Here is a 16,017-nt window from a genome sequence, read left to right as displayed (position 1 = left end):
TTCCTCGACCAGGGATCAAACCTGGGCCCCCCGTGGAGTCTTACCCACTGGACTACCAGGGAAGTCCCCAGTTTGTTAATACTTTGTTTGTGACTTTTACATCACTGTTTATGAGAGCGACTGATCTGTAGTTTCCTTGTCATGTCCCTGTCTGGTTTTGTTATTATGGAAATGCTTACCTCATATAATGAGTTAGTACACATTCCCTCTGCTTCTGTCCTCTGAAACTAATTGTAGAGAATTAATTTCGTCCTTAAATGTTAGGTAGAATTCACCAGTGAACCCATCTGGATCTGGTGTTTTCTGCTTTGGAAGATTAGTAATTATATTATTTTTTACTTTACTTTTTTACTGAAGTATAGTTGATTTACAATAGTGTGTTAGTTTCAGGTGTACAGCACAGCGATTCAGTTTTATACACACACACGCACACATATCTTTTTCAGATTCTTTACTCTTACAGATTGTTACAAAATATTGAGTATAGTTCCCTGTGCTATACAGTAGGTCCTTGTTGGTTATCTATTTTATATATAATAGTGTGTATATGTTAATCTCAACTTCCTAATATATCCCTCTGTCCATGCCCCTTTCTCCTTGGTAACCATAAGTTTGTTTCCTATGTCTGTGAGTCTCTTTCTATTTTGGAAATAAGTTCATTTGTATATTTTATTTTCTTTTACTTATTTACTGTTTTAGATTCTACATATAAGCGGTATATGATATTTGTCTTTCTCTGGTTTACTTCACTTAGTATGACTATCTCTAGGTCCATCCATGTTGCTGCAAATGGCATTATTTCATTCTTTTTTATGGCTAAGTAATATTCCATTGTATGTGTACCACATCTTCTTTATCCAGTCATCTGTTGATAGAAATTTAGGTTGCTTCCATGTCTTGGCTATTGTAAATAGTGCTGCTGTGAACATTGGGATGTATGTATCTTTTTGAATTACAGTTTTGTCCAGATATATGCCCAGTAGTGGGATTGCTGGATCATACGGTAATTCTGTTTTCAGTTTTTTAAGGACCCTCCATACTATTTTCCATAGTGGCTGCACCAATTTACATTGCCACCAACAGTGTAGCAAGGTTCCTGGAAGGTTACTGATTGTTCATTCAGTTTCTTTCATAGATGTAGGGCTATTCAGATTATCTGTTTCTTCTTGTGTGAGTTCTTGCAGGCTGTGTCTTTCAAGAAATAGGGCCATTCCATCGAGGTTATTAAATTTGTGGGTATAGTTATTAATAGTATTCCATTATTACCCTTTCAACATCCATAAGACATGTAATGATATCACCTAGTTCTTTGCTGATAGTAATAATTTCTGTCTTCTCTATTTTTTTCCTAGTTAGTGTATGATTTTATTGATCTTTTCAGAGAGCCAGCTTTTGGTTTACTTGATATTCTCTACCAATTTCTTGTTTTAAATTTTATTGATTTCTGCTCCAAATTTTAGTATTTTTTTCTTCTGATTACTTTAGATTTAATTTGCCCTTTTTCTAGTTTCTTAAGGTAGAGGTTTAGATTATTGATTTTTAAAAAAATTTTTTTTATTATTTTTTTTTGTGGTATGCAGGCATCTCACTGTTGTGGCCTCTCCCATTGCGGAGCACAGGCTCCGAACGCGCAAGCTCAGCGGCCATGGCTCATGGGCCCAGCCGCTCCGCGGCATATGGGATCTTCCCAGACCGGGGCACGAACCCGTGTCCCCTGCGTCGGCAGGTGGACTCTCAACCACTGTGCCACCAGGGAAGCCCGCCAGGCAGATTCTTAACCACTGGGCAGGTGGTTCTTAACCACTGAGCCACCAGGGAAGCCCTGCATCCCTCAAATTCTGATAAGTGTTATTTTCGTTTTCATTAAGTTCAAAATATTTTTTATTTCTCTGGAGATTTCTTCTTTGATCCATTTGTTATTTGGAAGTTTGTTGTTTACAAGTACTTGGAGGACTTTCCAGCTACCTTTATGTTATTTCCAGTTTAATTCCACTGTGGCCTAAGAGCATCCAGTGTGATTTCTTCTTTTAAATTCATTAAGGTTTGTTTCATGGCCCAAGATATGGTGTTTGTTGGTGATGGTCCCGTGTGCACTTGAGAGGATCTGTGTGCTGCTGTCTTTGGATGACGTCGTCCGTAGTTGTGAATTATATCCAGTTGTGGATGGTACTGTTGAGTTCATTTATCTTCTTACTCACTTTTTGCCTCCAGCATCTGTCATTTCTGATAGAGATATATTGAAGTCTTTAACTTAAATAGTGGATTCATCCATTTCTCGATGCAGTCATATCAGTTTTTGTCTCTAGCATGTGGACTCTGTTGTTAGGTGCACACGCACTAAGGGTTGTTATGTCTTCTTGGAGAATCGATGCCTTTATCATCATGTCATGCCTCTCTTTATCTCTGAGAATTTTCCTTCCTCTGAAATCTGCTCTATGTGAAATACAGCTACTCAAGTTTTGTGTTTTTTTCGTTTTTCGTTTTTTTTTTGTTTTTTTTCCGGCTGTGTTGGGTCTTAGTTGCTGTGTGCAGGCTTTCTCTAGTTGAGGTGAGCGGGGGTTGCTCTTCGTTGCAGTGCACGGGCTTCTTACTGCGGTGGCTTCTCTTGTAGCGGAGCATGGACTCAGGCATGTGGGCTTCAGTAGTTGTGGCACGCAGGCTCAGTAGTTGTGGCTCGCGGGCTCTAGAGCACAGGCTCAGTAGTTGTGGTGTACAGGCTTAGCTGCTCCACGGCATGTGGTATCTTCCAGGACCAGGGTGCGAACCCATGGCCCCTGCATTGGCAGGGGGATTCTTAACCACTGCACCACCAGGGAAGCCCCTGCCCTCTCCTATTTATCACCAAAGAGTGTTTGGTGTAATTTTGCTTCTTTCGAACTTTTAATCAATGGGTATTCCCAGTAATACACTACTGATATCATATTGAAAATGTTTTCTGTCTTTGCCCCGTCTGTTTCACGCAAGCTGGTATCTGAACCTGTGAGTCATCTGATTAACTCATCCATTTGCTCTTGGGGCCTCTGTTGTTTCAGGGGTGTGTGCGTGTGTGTGTTCAGCAGTGCAATTGCAGTCTCGTTTTTATCCTTTTTTTTTTTTTTGGCTGTGCTGCGCAGCTTGTGGGATCTTACTCCCCCGATCAGGGATCAAACCTGGGCCCCCTGCAGTGGAAGCGTGAAGTCTTAACCACTGGACCGCCAGGGAAGTCCCAGTTGTTTTTATCCTTAACTGCAAATACATCAGAAATTTTCTTCACGTTGGGGAGAAATCGGTGCATTGTAGATTATGCATCTACAGGTCCCTCAAGGATTTCACACTGTGGCAGTGCCACCTGGGGAGTCGACACCCGAATTGAGCTTGACCTTCATGGCAGAGATGTGGTGCTCCTACCTGTTGGCCTTGAGAATGGGGCCAGAAGCCAGGGGTCAAAGGACTGACCCTCACCCATGTTGACATTCTTCAAGATGAGGGGCCACTTACCCTGGCTTCACAGCAAATGAACAGCAGTAGAGAAAATGAGGAAAAAGGATATTACCGGTTCTAACTTTAAAAGGAAGTAAGCCAACGGGAAAGGAAGTGAAAAAACCTAACGCTACAGAAAAGACATCATTTCCACTCTCTTGGTCTTCCTGCAACTGTCGTCATGTGTTTTACTTCTAGATATATACTAGCCCTCCAGTATATCGGCGTTTTATTGAAATAATCAAGTATTTCTCAGACTAAAATGACAAAAAAATGAAAAACCATCTAAGCTTTTTTTTTGTTTGTTTTTTGGCTGTGTTGGGTCTTCTTCATTGCCGCGCGTGGGCCTTCTTTAGTTGTGGCGAGTGGGGGCTACTCTTTGTTGCGGTGAGCAGGCTTCTCACTGTGGTGGCTTCTTGTTGCGGAGCATGGGCTCTAGGCGCACAGGCTTCAGCAGTTGTGGGTCGCGGGCTCTAGAGCTCAGGCTCAGTAGTTGTGGTGCACGGGCTTAGTTGCCCTGCGGCATCCAGGATCCTAGTTCCCTGACCAGGGATCAAACCTGTGTCCCCTGCATTGGAAGGAAGATTCTTAACTAGTGCACCACCAGGGAAGTCCTCCATCTTATATCTATGTCCATGTATCTACACATCCAGAACCTTCCAAGCTTTGTACAGATCTCCCATTCTAGCTGACGTCCTGTCTCTTCTGCCTGGAAGACTTCCTTTCCCTTTTCTGGTAGTGCCAGTTTGCTGGGAATGGATTCTTTCAGCATTTGTGTGTCTGACTCAGTTGCCGTAGTGTAGAAAGGTGTTTCCTCTTAGTATAGACGTTTTCTGTGACATACAGTTTTGCTCTGAGCATTTTAAATATGTTACAGCAATGTATTTGCACTGGCGTTATTTCCAGTGAGAACTCATGTGTCAACCTTATGTTTGTTCATCTGTGTATTGTTTTCTCTGGGTGCTTTGAAGAGATTCTCTTCATCTCTGGTTTTTGTTTTGTTTTGCCTCACTGCATGGCTTGTGGGATCTTAGTTCCCTGGCCAGGGTTGGAACCCAGGCCCTGGGCAGTGAAAGCATGGAGTGCTAACCACCGTACAGCTGGGGCATTCCCTCGTCTCTGGCTTTGAGAAATACAGTTATGACAAGCCTTGGTGGAGATTTCCTTGTTTCCTGTGCTTGCTGATTGTCAGCCTTCTTAGATATGGGCTTTATATTTTTCATTCACTTTGAAAAATTCTCAGGAATAATTTTGATTATTATAGCTAGAAGACTTTCTTCTAGCCTCCTTCTCTCATTTGGGAATCTAGTTACATGTGTAGTTGGTTGTTAGGGGTCCTTTCACGGCTCACAGATGCTCTCTACGTTTTTTGATACTTTATTGCAGAGTTCACATCTTTGCAGTAAAGACCCATCCTTTTATGTTCACATCTCTTTTTTCTGCAGTATTTTATCTGCTTTTAATGCCATGCAGAGAGAGAGAGAGAGAGAGTGTGTGTGTGTGTGTGTGTGTGTGTGTGTGTGTGTGTGTGTGTGTGTTAATTTAGTTAGTTATTTTAGACTGCGTTATTTTAGGGTGCGTTGGGTCTTTGTTGCTCCATGCGGGCTTTCTCTAGTTGTGGCGAGCGGGGGCTACTCTTCGTTGCGGTGCACGGGCTTCTCATTGTGGTGGCTTCTCTTGTTGCAGAGCACAGGCTCTAGGCGTGCAGGCTCAGTAGTTGTGGCTCGTGGGCTCTAGAGTGCAGGCTCAGTAGTTGTGGCGCACGGGCTTAGCTGCTCCACGGCATGTGGGATCTTCCCGGACCAGGGCTCGAACCCGGTCCCCTGCATTGGCAGGCGGATTCTTAACCACTGCACCACCAGGCAAGTCCCTACATTCAGTATATTTTTCATCTAAGATGTTGTAGTTTCCGTGTCCTGATGTTTGATTTGGGTCTTTTAAAGTAATATCTCCATTTCTCTGTATAAGGTTTTTGTCACATAGAACAGGGGTCCCCAACCCGCGGGCCTGTTGGGAACCAGGCCGCACAGCAGGAGGTGAGTGGTGGGCAAGCAAGTGAAGCATCATCTGCCGGTCCCCGTTGCTCACGTTACCGCCTGAACCCTCCCCCCTCCCCCCATCCGTGGAAAAATTGTCTTCCACAAAACCGGTCCCTGGTGCCAGAAAGGTTGGGGATCACTGATCTAGAAGACAATTATAAAAGTTCCTTCTCTAATTTTAACATGGTGTCCGTGCTGGGGTGTCTCATCATCATGAGTCTTGCATTTCAACCTTTTAAAAATTTTTATTTATTTTTTGGCCACACCTGGAGGCACATGAGATCTTAGTTCCCCGATCAGGGATGGAAACCATGCCCCCTGCAGTAGAAGCGCGGAGTCATAACCACTGGACCGCCAGGGAAGTCCCTACATTTCACCTTTTTCGAATGCCTTATATTTGATCAGATGCCAGACATTATGAACTTTACCTTGACGGGTGTTTGGTGTTTTCATGTTCCTGTCAATATTTGATGGATCTGAATTCACAGAATCCTGTTGTTTACTTCTTTGGGGCCTTGGGTTCAGTGTCAAGAGCTTTGCGCTTCTCCCTCACAGTTAATTTGCACAAAACTCACACTTACGTCCAAACTAAAAATTCTCCAAATTGGAAAAATAGGCCTGTGTTCTTTTCTATTTTTTAATTTATTTTTGGCTGCATTGAGTCTTTGTTGCTGTGCGCAGGCTTTCTCTAGTTGCGGGGAGCGGGGGCTACTCTTTGTTGCGGTGCACGGTAGGCCTGTGTTCTCTTAATGGCCTAGTGTTCTTCCAGAAAGATGGCCAGTCAAGACTGGTGGTGGCCGTTCTAATTTCCCTCTGGGTTTCTGACAGTTTGGAAGGTGCATTAAAAAGAATACCAGCTCCCCAGTCCTTCAGTGTCTTCCCATTGTTAACCACCTCTGTAGATCTGATGCTTGTTTCATGTGCTGATAGCTGTGTTGGGCAAGGAAAAGGGAGATAAAATAGTTGTTGTCATTTGAAATGGGTGATCTTGATGCAGACATGGTTCATTTCTAGAGCGATCTTGATGCAGACATGGTTCATTTCTAGAGCATTTCTGGCATTTCTTTTTTTTTTTTTTTTTTTTCTGGCATTTCTTCATAGTGCACATGGGGACAAAGGAAACCAGGAATGGTCACAATGTAACTGCTGGGGAAATAAGTTCAGGATGTCAAAGGTGCTTGGGGAATTCCCTGGCAGTCCAGTGCTTAAGACTCCATGCTTCCACTTGAGGGGGCGTGGGTTCAATCTGTGGTCGGGGAGCTAGGACCTTGCATGCTGCCGTGGCTTGGCAAAAAAAAAAAAAAAAAAAAGCTGTCACAGGGTGCTGTTAGATCTATGGGATGTGATGAGATCAGTGAACAAGAGGACTCTGGATAGAGTGGAGAGGTCTGACTCCTAAGGCTTAGATTTGAAGCTGGAGGACGACAGAGCCTTGGGTGAATGTACTATGATTGAGTCCAGTTCCCCTGGGCTGTGAGCTGCACCAGCCTTCCTGCTTGTACTGGAGGACGTGGGTTTGTTGCTCTAACATATGTGTTCTGTTTCAGGACTCAGTGGTCTCTGAGGATGTGGCTGCGGACTTCACCTGGGCAGAGTGGGCTTTGCTAAGTCCTGTTCAGAGGAACTCTACAGAGATGTGAGGCTTCGAACCTTCAGGAACTTGGCCTCAGCAGGTAGGGGTGGCATCATTCCTTCACTTGTCCTTTTAGAGAACAACCTATCTTACTCTGTTGACCTTGTTCCAAGATTAGGGCTGAGAAGCGGGCACACGTTAGCAGACACACAGACGTGGTCAGAGGCCTCATGGAGTCTTGAGACTAATGAACAGCTTTACTGTGAAAACAAAGATCTGCTTAAACTTCTTTTAAGATGTTTGAAGCTGACTTTAAAAAAAAGTATTTATTTGGCTGCACTGGGTCTTAGTTGCGGCACACGGGATCTTCGTTGCCACGTGCGAGATCTTCCTTGCAGCATGCGGTTATCTAGTTCCCCCACCAGGGATCGAACCCGGGCCCCCCCTGCATTGGGAGCGTGGAGCCTTAACCACTGGACCACCAGGAAGTCCCTAAGCTGACTTCTTATTTCTCTCTTGAGGCTCCTTAAACTGATAAGCGAGCATAGTTTTCAAATGTTGGGTTGGGGCACCCTTATCCGAGGAATACTATGCTTAAAACACACTGCAGCATCAAAAACATGAACAGTCACAAATATTGGGAAATGTGTCGTTACAATAATCGTGAAAAACTATCATCATTAATGATTATGAATTTTTAAAAATATTTATTTATTTATTTTTGGCTGCGTTGGATCTTTGTTGCGGTGCGTGGGCTTCTCATTGCAGTGGCTTCTTTAGTTGCGGAGCATGGGCTCTAGGTGCGCGGACTTCAGTAGTTGTGGCTCGCGGGCTCAGTAGTAATGGCTCACGGGCTCCAGAACGCAGGCTCGGTAGTTGTGGCATGTGGGCTCAGTTGCTCCGCGGCATGTGGGATCTTCCCAGACCAGGGCTGGAATCCGTGTCCCCTGCTTTGGCAGGTGGATGCTTAAACCCTGTGCCACCAGGGAAGCCCGATTATGAATTGTTAATGTACTTCGTCCATATGTGGGACAACAGTGCTGTAGATGATCAGTGGGGAGAAACCAAAGCGAGACTACAGTCTTACTGTGAAACAAAGACACACTGCTGGAGTCGAATCCTACAAATGTACCGAGTGCTGGGGGGCTTCAGTGGATACCCAAGTCTAGACCCCCGCCTTCAGTGTGAGGCTGGGCAGACGGGTCTCGTATCTAAGCGCTGATGTGAGATCTCACGCTGTGGACAAAACTTATCCGTGTCAGGAATGTGGGATGGCCTTTCCTTTTCTCTCCTCTTCAGAAACATGTCTCCCTGGTAAATGCCACGTGAGGAATGTGGCAGAACTCTACCGTCACTCATCTTTTCAGACATGGGAGTGGTCACAAGTGAGCAGAAAACCTATGAAGGGAAAGAACATGGCAAGGTTCTTACTTATTGCTGTGTCCTTAGAAGACCCGTGACTACTCATAATGGAATAAAGTCTTGGGAATATAAGGAATGCGGGAAAGGCTCTCGTCGTCATTACACGATATATAAAAGCACTCACCTTGTAAGTGTGAGACGTGGGAGAACCTTTATTCCTTCCTCACACCCAGCAGCACAGTTACGGTGGAATAGCGTCCGCTTACTGACTGCAGTGAGTCCACGAGGAACCGTGTGTTCGCTCAGGAGGACGATGTGAGAGACCTGATCAGGGGATCTCGCTCCGTGTTCGCCAGGTTTGTGGAAGGAGCAAGGAAGCAGGATTTGTGGATTGGACGTACTCATAGGGTAGTGTATGGAAAGGATTTTAGGAATTCTTACCTACAGAGCTGGAAAAATGGAGTGGAGCTAACTTGTAACTGGGGAAAGTGGAGAAAGTTCCTCCAAATATTGATACAATAGGTTTGAGAGCTGGTCTTATTTTTGGTTTGGGCAGTACTTTTTGTGTTTTTAGACATGACTGTGCAGTGGCCTTCTGGGTGTTCTCCATCCCCATCAGAGCGGTAGTGTGGTTTTATGCCCCACGGATTGTTTAACGGAACCCGCCGACCATTCAGTGAGCACCGGCAGTATGTGTCAGGACAGCTGTTGGGCTGTCAGGCAGCCCGTTCTTTTGTCCACAAGCAGATGAAGTCCAGCTTCAAGACCCTACTGTGTGGTACCCAGAACTTTATTACAGATTTTGTCCAGAGAATGTCTGTACTTGGAATAGGATTAGTCTCGCCTGCCTTTTTTTTTTTTTTTTGATGCAAAATGATCAGATGACTCCTCTGATGCGACAATGGCTGTGCAGTTGCATTTATTTATTTATTTCTTTTTGCGGTACGCGGGCCTCTCACTGTTGTGGCCTCTCCCGTTGCGGAGCACAGGCTCCGGACGCGCAGGCTCAGCGGCCATGGCTCACGGGCCCAGCTGCTCTGCGGCATGTGGGATCTTCCCGGACCGGGTCACGAACCTGCGTCCCCTGCATCGGCAGGTGGACTCTCAACCACTTTGCCACCGGGGAAGCCCTGCATTTATTTTTTTTAAATATTTATTTGGCTGCACTGGGTCTTAGTTGCGGCACACGCGATCTTTATTAGTTGCGGCACACGGGATCTTTAGTTGTGACATGTGGGCTCTTAGTTGTCACATGCGGGATCTAGTTCCGTGACCAGGGATCGAACTCGGGTCCCCTGCATTGGGAGCGTGGAGTCTTAACCACTGGACCACCAGGGAAGTCCCTGCAGTGGCATTTAAACCTCTAAACAGAGTAGGGCAACTGTAACACAGAAATTTCCTAGAAATAAAAATGTTTTTTCCCCGAAGACAGGGTCCTAGGTTACCAAACACAGTCAATGGAAATATCCCCAAATCTAGACGGTCTTTTGCAAAGATCTGCATGGCTTTGTAAAAAAATCGAGATGAAATTCACAAACCTACAGCTAACCGTTTAATAATATACAATTTGGTCCGTTCACTGTGTTGTGCAACCACCGTCTCTAATGTGAAAGCCTCTTCCTCACGCCAGGACACCCTGTGCCCTTTAAGCAGTGGCTCCCTATTTCCCCTGTAGCCTTCCTGGCAAGCGCTCATCTACTCTCTGCCTGTATGGATTTGCCCGTTCTGGTGATTTTTTATAAAAAGCAGTCACACGGGGACTTCCCTGGTGGTCCAGTGGTTAAGACTCTCCGTGCAGGGGGTGCAGGTTGGACCCCTGGTTGGGGAACCAAGTTCCCACGTGCCATGCTGCGTGGCCACCCCCCCCCCCCCACAAAAACCCAGTCACACAATATGTGATCATTTGGGTCTGGTGTTTACTCAGCGTAATGTTTTGTGGCTCATGCACGTTGCAACCTGTGTCAGCACCTCTTTCCTTTTTATGGCAGCGTGTGATTCCACTGTGTCTGTGTGCACCACAGTTTGCCTATCCATTCGTACGTTGATAGATATTGGGGTTGTTTCCACCTTTTGGTTGTGGAAGAAAACCCCTGCTGCTCTGAGCATCCGTGTACAAGTTTCTGTGTGCACCTAAGTATTCATCTCTGTGAGGCGGATACCTGTGAGTGGAGTTGCTGGGTCCTGTGGTGATTCTTTGACTTTCTGAGGTACTGCCAAACCGTTTTCCATAGTGGCTGCACCTGCACCATTTACATTCCCATCAGCAGTGCACAACGTTTCCTATTTCTCCACATCTTTTGGGAAAACCTGTGTTTTATTTTTTTTAAATTATAATCCCCATAGTGGGTATGCCGTGACAGCCTAAGTGACCAATGATATTGAACTTCTACTCGTGTATTTGCTGACTATGTATCTTCATTAGACAAATGTCTGTTCAAGTCTGTTGCCCATTTTTGAAAACTAGGTTGCCTTGCTGAAAGAGTTCTTTATATTCCGGGTACTAAACGCTTCTCAGATCAAGGACATTTGAACAAAAGGAAATGTATGGATCTTGTTATATCCCTGTAGTGATCATTAGGGAAGCTGACTGCTGCTCGTGGTTATTTGAATATGGTAAACGCAGGTTGTTTATTTTTAGGTGTGATAATGGACTTCGGATTATGTTTTTTAAAAAACATATATTCCCTAATATTCATGGATTAAATGGTATATCTGAGAGTTTCTTCAAAATTATGTGGAGAAATGAGTGGAGTAGAAATAAAAATTGAAAAGTGTTGTAGGAAAGTAATGGATATATACGGTTTTATTGTCTTTTCGCATCCTTCTAAAAACGATTTTTTAAAATCATAGATACACATAAAATTTACCATCTTAACCATTTTAAGTGGTATTAAATACATTCACATTGTTGTGCAACCATCATAATCCAAGCCCGTAACTCTTCATCTTGTAAAACTGAAACAGTAACTCATACTCCCTCCCCCCAGCCCCTGCAACCACCATTCTACTGTCTTTATGAGATGTGACTCCATACCTCCTATAAGTAGAATCATACAGTATTTGTCACTCGTCATTAGCTGATTCCATGAACATAATGCCCTCAAGGTTCATGCATGTTGTAGCATAGTAAAGAATTTCCTTCCTTTTATTCCAGTGTAGATGGACCACACTTTGTGTATCCATTCACTCTTTGAACACTTACATTGCTTTACATATTTTAATGATTGTGAATCATGCTGCCATGAACATGGGTAAACAAGCATCTTGGAGACCCTACTTTCAGTACTTTAAGGGTATATACCCAGAAGTGGAATTGTGGGAGAATATGGTAATTCTTTCAGTTTTCTGAGGAACTACCATACTGTTTCCACAACTGCTTTACATCTTACATCCCTACCAGCAGTGCACAAGGATTCCAGTTTTTCCACATCCTTGTCCATACTTGCTTTCTGGGTTTTTTTTTTTTTTTTTTTTTGATAACAGCCATCCTAATGTGTGTGAGGTGATACCTTATTGTAGCTTTGGTTTGCATTTCCCTAATGATTAGTGATTCTGAGCATCTTTTCATGTGCTTATTGGCCACTCGTATGTTTCTTTTTTTTTCTTTTTTTTATTCAATGTGAATTTTTATTAACACACATTTTTCAAAGTCTGTACAAATCAAAACATTCCTGTGTTTTAAAAGGTCCATTATTACAAACATACAAATAAACAAAAGGTGTTACCAAAAGTTAGCTACTCAATTTCATGGTAAAACAGTGTCATGATTTTTAAAAACCAAAATTTCAAGACTGAGGTTTCTGCCTTCCCTTTTTAGAACTTGTGGAAAGTTAGAAAATGTGTGGATTTGCTTTATATTAAATGCTAAGACCTTAAAAAAATATTTAGTATAAAACTAAATGTGGTTTTACATTGTCACTTCATGTAACAGAATTTCTCTAGTCTTTAAAATTAAAAAAAAATGACTTTTTTCAGTCTTTTCCCCATAGTCAATGTAAATGCATCTGAAAAATATTATCTTGACAGTTTTTTACTTAAACGTTTCTCATTCAAAAGTTACAAAACTATTTAGCACTGCCATTTCCCTTGCTTAGAAGGGAAAATTACATCCTCTACTAGAGTGATAGATAAGTAACATGGCTCTGTCCAATTATGTGCATAAAACATTGTTTTATTTTAAACTAAGTATCATATTTATCTCATTCTAGGCCTTTTTGGGTTCATTCATAGGCTAGGCTAGCTGCTAGTAGGGAGATTAGGAATAGGGCCATAAGGAGTATTGTTGTTAAGTTATTTGTTTGGATTGCTCAAGGTAAGGGGAGCAGGAGGGCAATTTCTAGGTCGAAGAGGAGGAAAGTAATTGCTACTAGGAAAAATTTTATGGAAAAAGGTAGGCAAGCAGATCCTATTGGGTCAAAGCCACATTCGTAAGGGCTGGTTTTTTCTGCATAGACGTTTAGTTGGGGGAGTCAAAAAGCGGTAAGTATGAGCAGTAAGGCTAGGGTTGTGTTCGTTAGTAGCGTTAATAGAAGGTTTATTGTTCTTTTTCGGGGTGTACCGAAACTAACTGATTGGAAGTCAGTTGTACTTGTAAATACTAAAAGGACTACGAACCTCATCAATAGATTGATACATAGAGGAAGAATCATACAACGTCTACGAAATGTCAGTATCGAGCAGCGGCTTCGAAGCCAAAGTGGTGGTTTGATGTAAAGTGGAACATTAATTGGCGTATAAAGCAGATGATAAGGAAAGTTGATCCGATGATGACGTGTAGTCCGTGGAAGCCTGTGGCTACGAAGAAGGTAGAGCCGTAGACTCCGTCTGAGATTGTAAATGGGGCTTCATAGTATTCTGATGCTTGAAGTAGGGTGAAATAGAGGCCGAGTATGATTGTGATGAGAAGAGCTTGGAGTATGTGTTTGCGGTCGCCTTCCATGAGACTGATGGGCTCAAGTGATAGATACACCGGAAGCTAATAGCACGGAGGTATTGAGGAGTGGGACTTCTAGTGGATTTAGAGGGTGAATACCTGTGGTGGTCAGGAGCCTCCTAATTCGGGAGTAGGGGCAAGACTTGAATGGTAAAAAGCTCAGAAGAAGGCTGTAAAGAATAGGACTTCTAATAAGATAAATAAGATTATACCATATCGAAGTCCTTTTTCAACGGTTGGTGTGTGGTGGCCTTGGAAGGTGCTTTCTCGGACGATATCTCGTCATCATTGGTATATTGTTAGGGTATTTGTCAAAAAGCTTAAAGTCAGTAAGATGATTGAGTTGAAGTGGAATCATATGATTAGGCCTGATGTTATAAGAAATGCTAGGAGAGCTCCTGTAAGTGGTCAAGGACTGGGGTTTACTATATGATATGAGTGGGTTTGGTGGGTCATTATGTATTGTCCTGCAAGTATAGGCTCACTAGTAAGGTGAATACGTAGGCTTGGATTAGGGCTACGGCGAATTCGAGGATGATTAATACGGTGAGGATGGTGAATGTGATGAGGGCTGTGAATAGACTAATATCTATTAATGCAAGAGTTGCACTTCCGATTAGGTGTAGTAATAGGTGACCTGCCGTGATGTTCGCTGTTAGCCGTACTGCTAGAGCTAAAGGCTGAATAAATAGGCTGATAGTTTCGATTATTACTAATATAGGGATCAGGAAAGTGGGTGTGCCTAGTGGTAGAAGGTGGGCTAGGGATATTTTTGTCTTGTTACGGAAGCCGATAAAGACAGTGCCAGCTCATAACGGAATAGCTGTGCCTAAATTTATAGAGTTGAGTAGTGGGTGTGAATGAGTGGGGTAGTATTCCAAGAAGATTTGTGGAAGCGATGAAGAGGAAAAGTGAGATAAGTATTAGAGATCAGGTTTGTCCTTTGTGGTTATGTGTAACTATCAGTTGCTTTGATGTAAGTTTGGTTAGTCATTGTTGGATAGCGATTATACGATTGTTGATTAATCGATTTGGTGCTGGGAATAGTATGGTGGGAAATATAATAATTAGAGTAGTGATAGGAATACCTAGTATAATCGGGATTATGAAAGGGGCAAATAGATTTTCGTTCATGTGTGGTTTCAAGGGGTTTGTTGTTTTTGTAATTTAGTGCACATTGGTTTGGGGGAAGGAGAATAAAAATGCTTTGAGATTTTTAGTTGAAGTAATGTGAAGAGGGTAAAGGGCAGAGGATGGTAAGGAGCCATGTTGATGTATCTAGTTGTGGCATATCATTAAGGGGAGTTTACAGCTCTCAATCTTTAACTTAAAAGGTTAAAGCTAGTTCAGCTTCTTAATGAAGTTATAATATGGATGCAGATCATTTTTCAAAGTTCTCTAAGGGTACTAATTCGAGAACGATTGGCATAAAGCTGTGATTTGAGCCACAGATTTCTGAACATTGTCCATAGAACAGGCCAGGTCGTGTTGATATTAGGGTTGTTTGGTTTAGGCGTCCAGGAATTGCATCTGTTTTTAGACCCAGGGAAGGGACAGCTCATGAGTGTAATACATCTTCTGAGGAAACTAGTATTCGGATTGTTATTTGTATGGGTAGGACCATTCGATTATCTACTTCTAGCAATCGTAGTTCTCCTGGTTTTAGGTCTGAGGTTGGAATCATGTAGGAGTCAAAATTTAGGTCTTCGTAGTCGGTATATTCATAGCTTCAATATCATTGATGTCCTGTTGTTTTTACGGTAAGGGAGGGATTGTTAATTTCGTCTATTATGTAGAGAACTCGTAGAGAAGGTAGGGCAATTATAATTAAGATAACGGCAGGGAGGACAGTTCAAATAGTTTCTACTTCTTGAGCGTCTATTGTACTAGTGTGTGTTAATTTGGTTGTATTAGGGTAATAATATAGAGGACTAGGGAGCTAATTAGGAAAACAATCATTAATGCGTGGTCATGAAACTGTTGGAGTTCTTCTATAACAGGTGATGCTGCGTCTTGTAAGCCTAGTTGGAAAGGGTATGCCATGGAGATATACAGGATTTTCACTTGTGATTTAACTTTGACAAAGTTACGTAAGACTTTACTAATATCTCGCTCATAAAGAAAGACATAATGGTTATGATGTTGGCTTGAAACTGATTAGAGGGGGTTCGATTCCTTCCTTTCTTGAATATTTTAGGTTAACATATACCGGTTCCTCAAATGTGTGATATGGTGGAGGACATCCGTTTAGTCATTCAAGGTTTGTGGAGGTGAGGTCTACTGCTAATACTTCCCGTTTAGATGCGAATGCTTCTCAGATAATGAAGATTATTAGTATGACTGCTGTCAGTGAGATAAAGGAGCCTATTGATGAGATGGTATTTCACGTTGTATAGGCATCTGGATAGTCGGAGTATCGGCGAGGTATTCCAGATAGGCCTAGGAAGTGCTGTGGAAAGAATGTCATATTTACACCTACGAATATAATTATAAATTGGATTTTTGTTCATGTTGGGTTAAGTGTATAGCCTGAAAATAGTGGAAATCAGTGGACAAAACCTCCTGTGATGGCGAAGACAGCTCCTGTTGAAAGCACATAGTGAAAATGGGCAACTACATAATAGGTGTCGTGGAGAATAATGTCTAGGGAT

General features: G+C 42.8%; 1 long non-coding RNA gene and 2 pseudogenes across 2 annotated transcripts in view; 1 reads left to right on the top strand and 2 right to left on the bottom strand.

Annotated features, from left to right (window-relative positions):
- LOC132517774 (uncharacterized) overlaps positions 1 to 16,017 on the top strand; it is a 70,492-nt gene that overhangs the window by 15,812 nt on the left and 38,663 nt on the right. For both annotated transcript variants that reach the window (XR_009539820.1, XR_009539819.1), the window contains one exon: positions 7,046 to 7,171. This is a non-coding gene — a long non-coding RNA (uncharacterized LOC132517774). The remainder of the gene's footprint in view (positions 1 to 7,045; positions 7,172 to 16,017) is intronic.
- On the bottom strand, positions 13,211 to 14,607 carry LOC132517767 (ATP synthase subunit a-like; annotated as a pseudogene).
- LOC132517768 (cytochrome c oxidase subunit 2-like) lies at positions 13,211 to 15,904 on the bottom strand (annotated as a pseudogene).

This window comes from Lagenorhynchus albirostris, chromosome 3 (genome assembly GCF_949774975.1).
Source record: "Lagenorhynchus albirostris chromosome 3, mLagAlb1.1, whole genome shotgun sequence".
Lineage (NCBI taxonomy): Eukaryota > Metazoa > Chordata > Mammalia > Artiodactyla > Delphinidae > Lagenorhynchus > Lagenorhynchus albirostris.
Note: the sequence above shows the minus strand (reverse complement) of the source record. Positions and strands in the feature narration are given on the sequence as shown.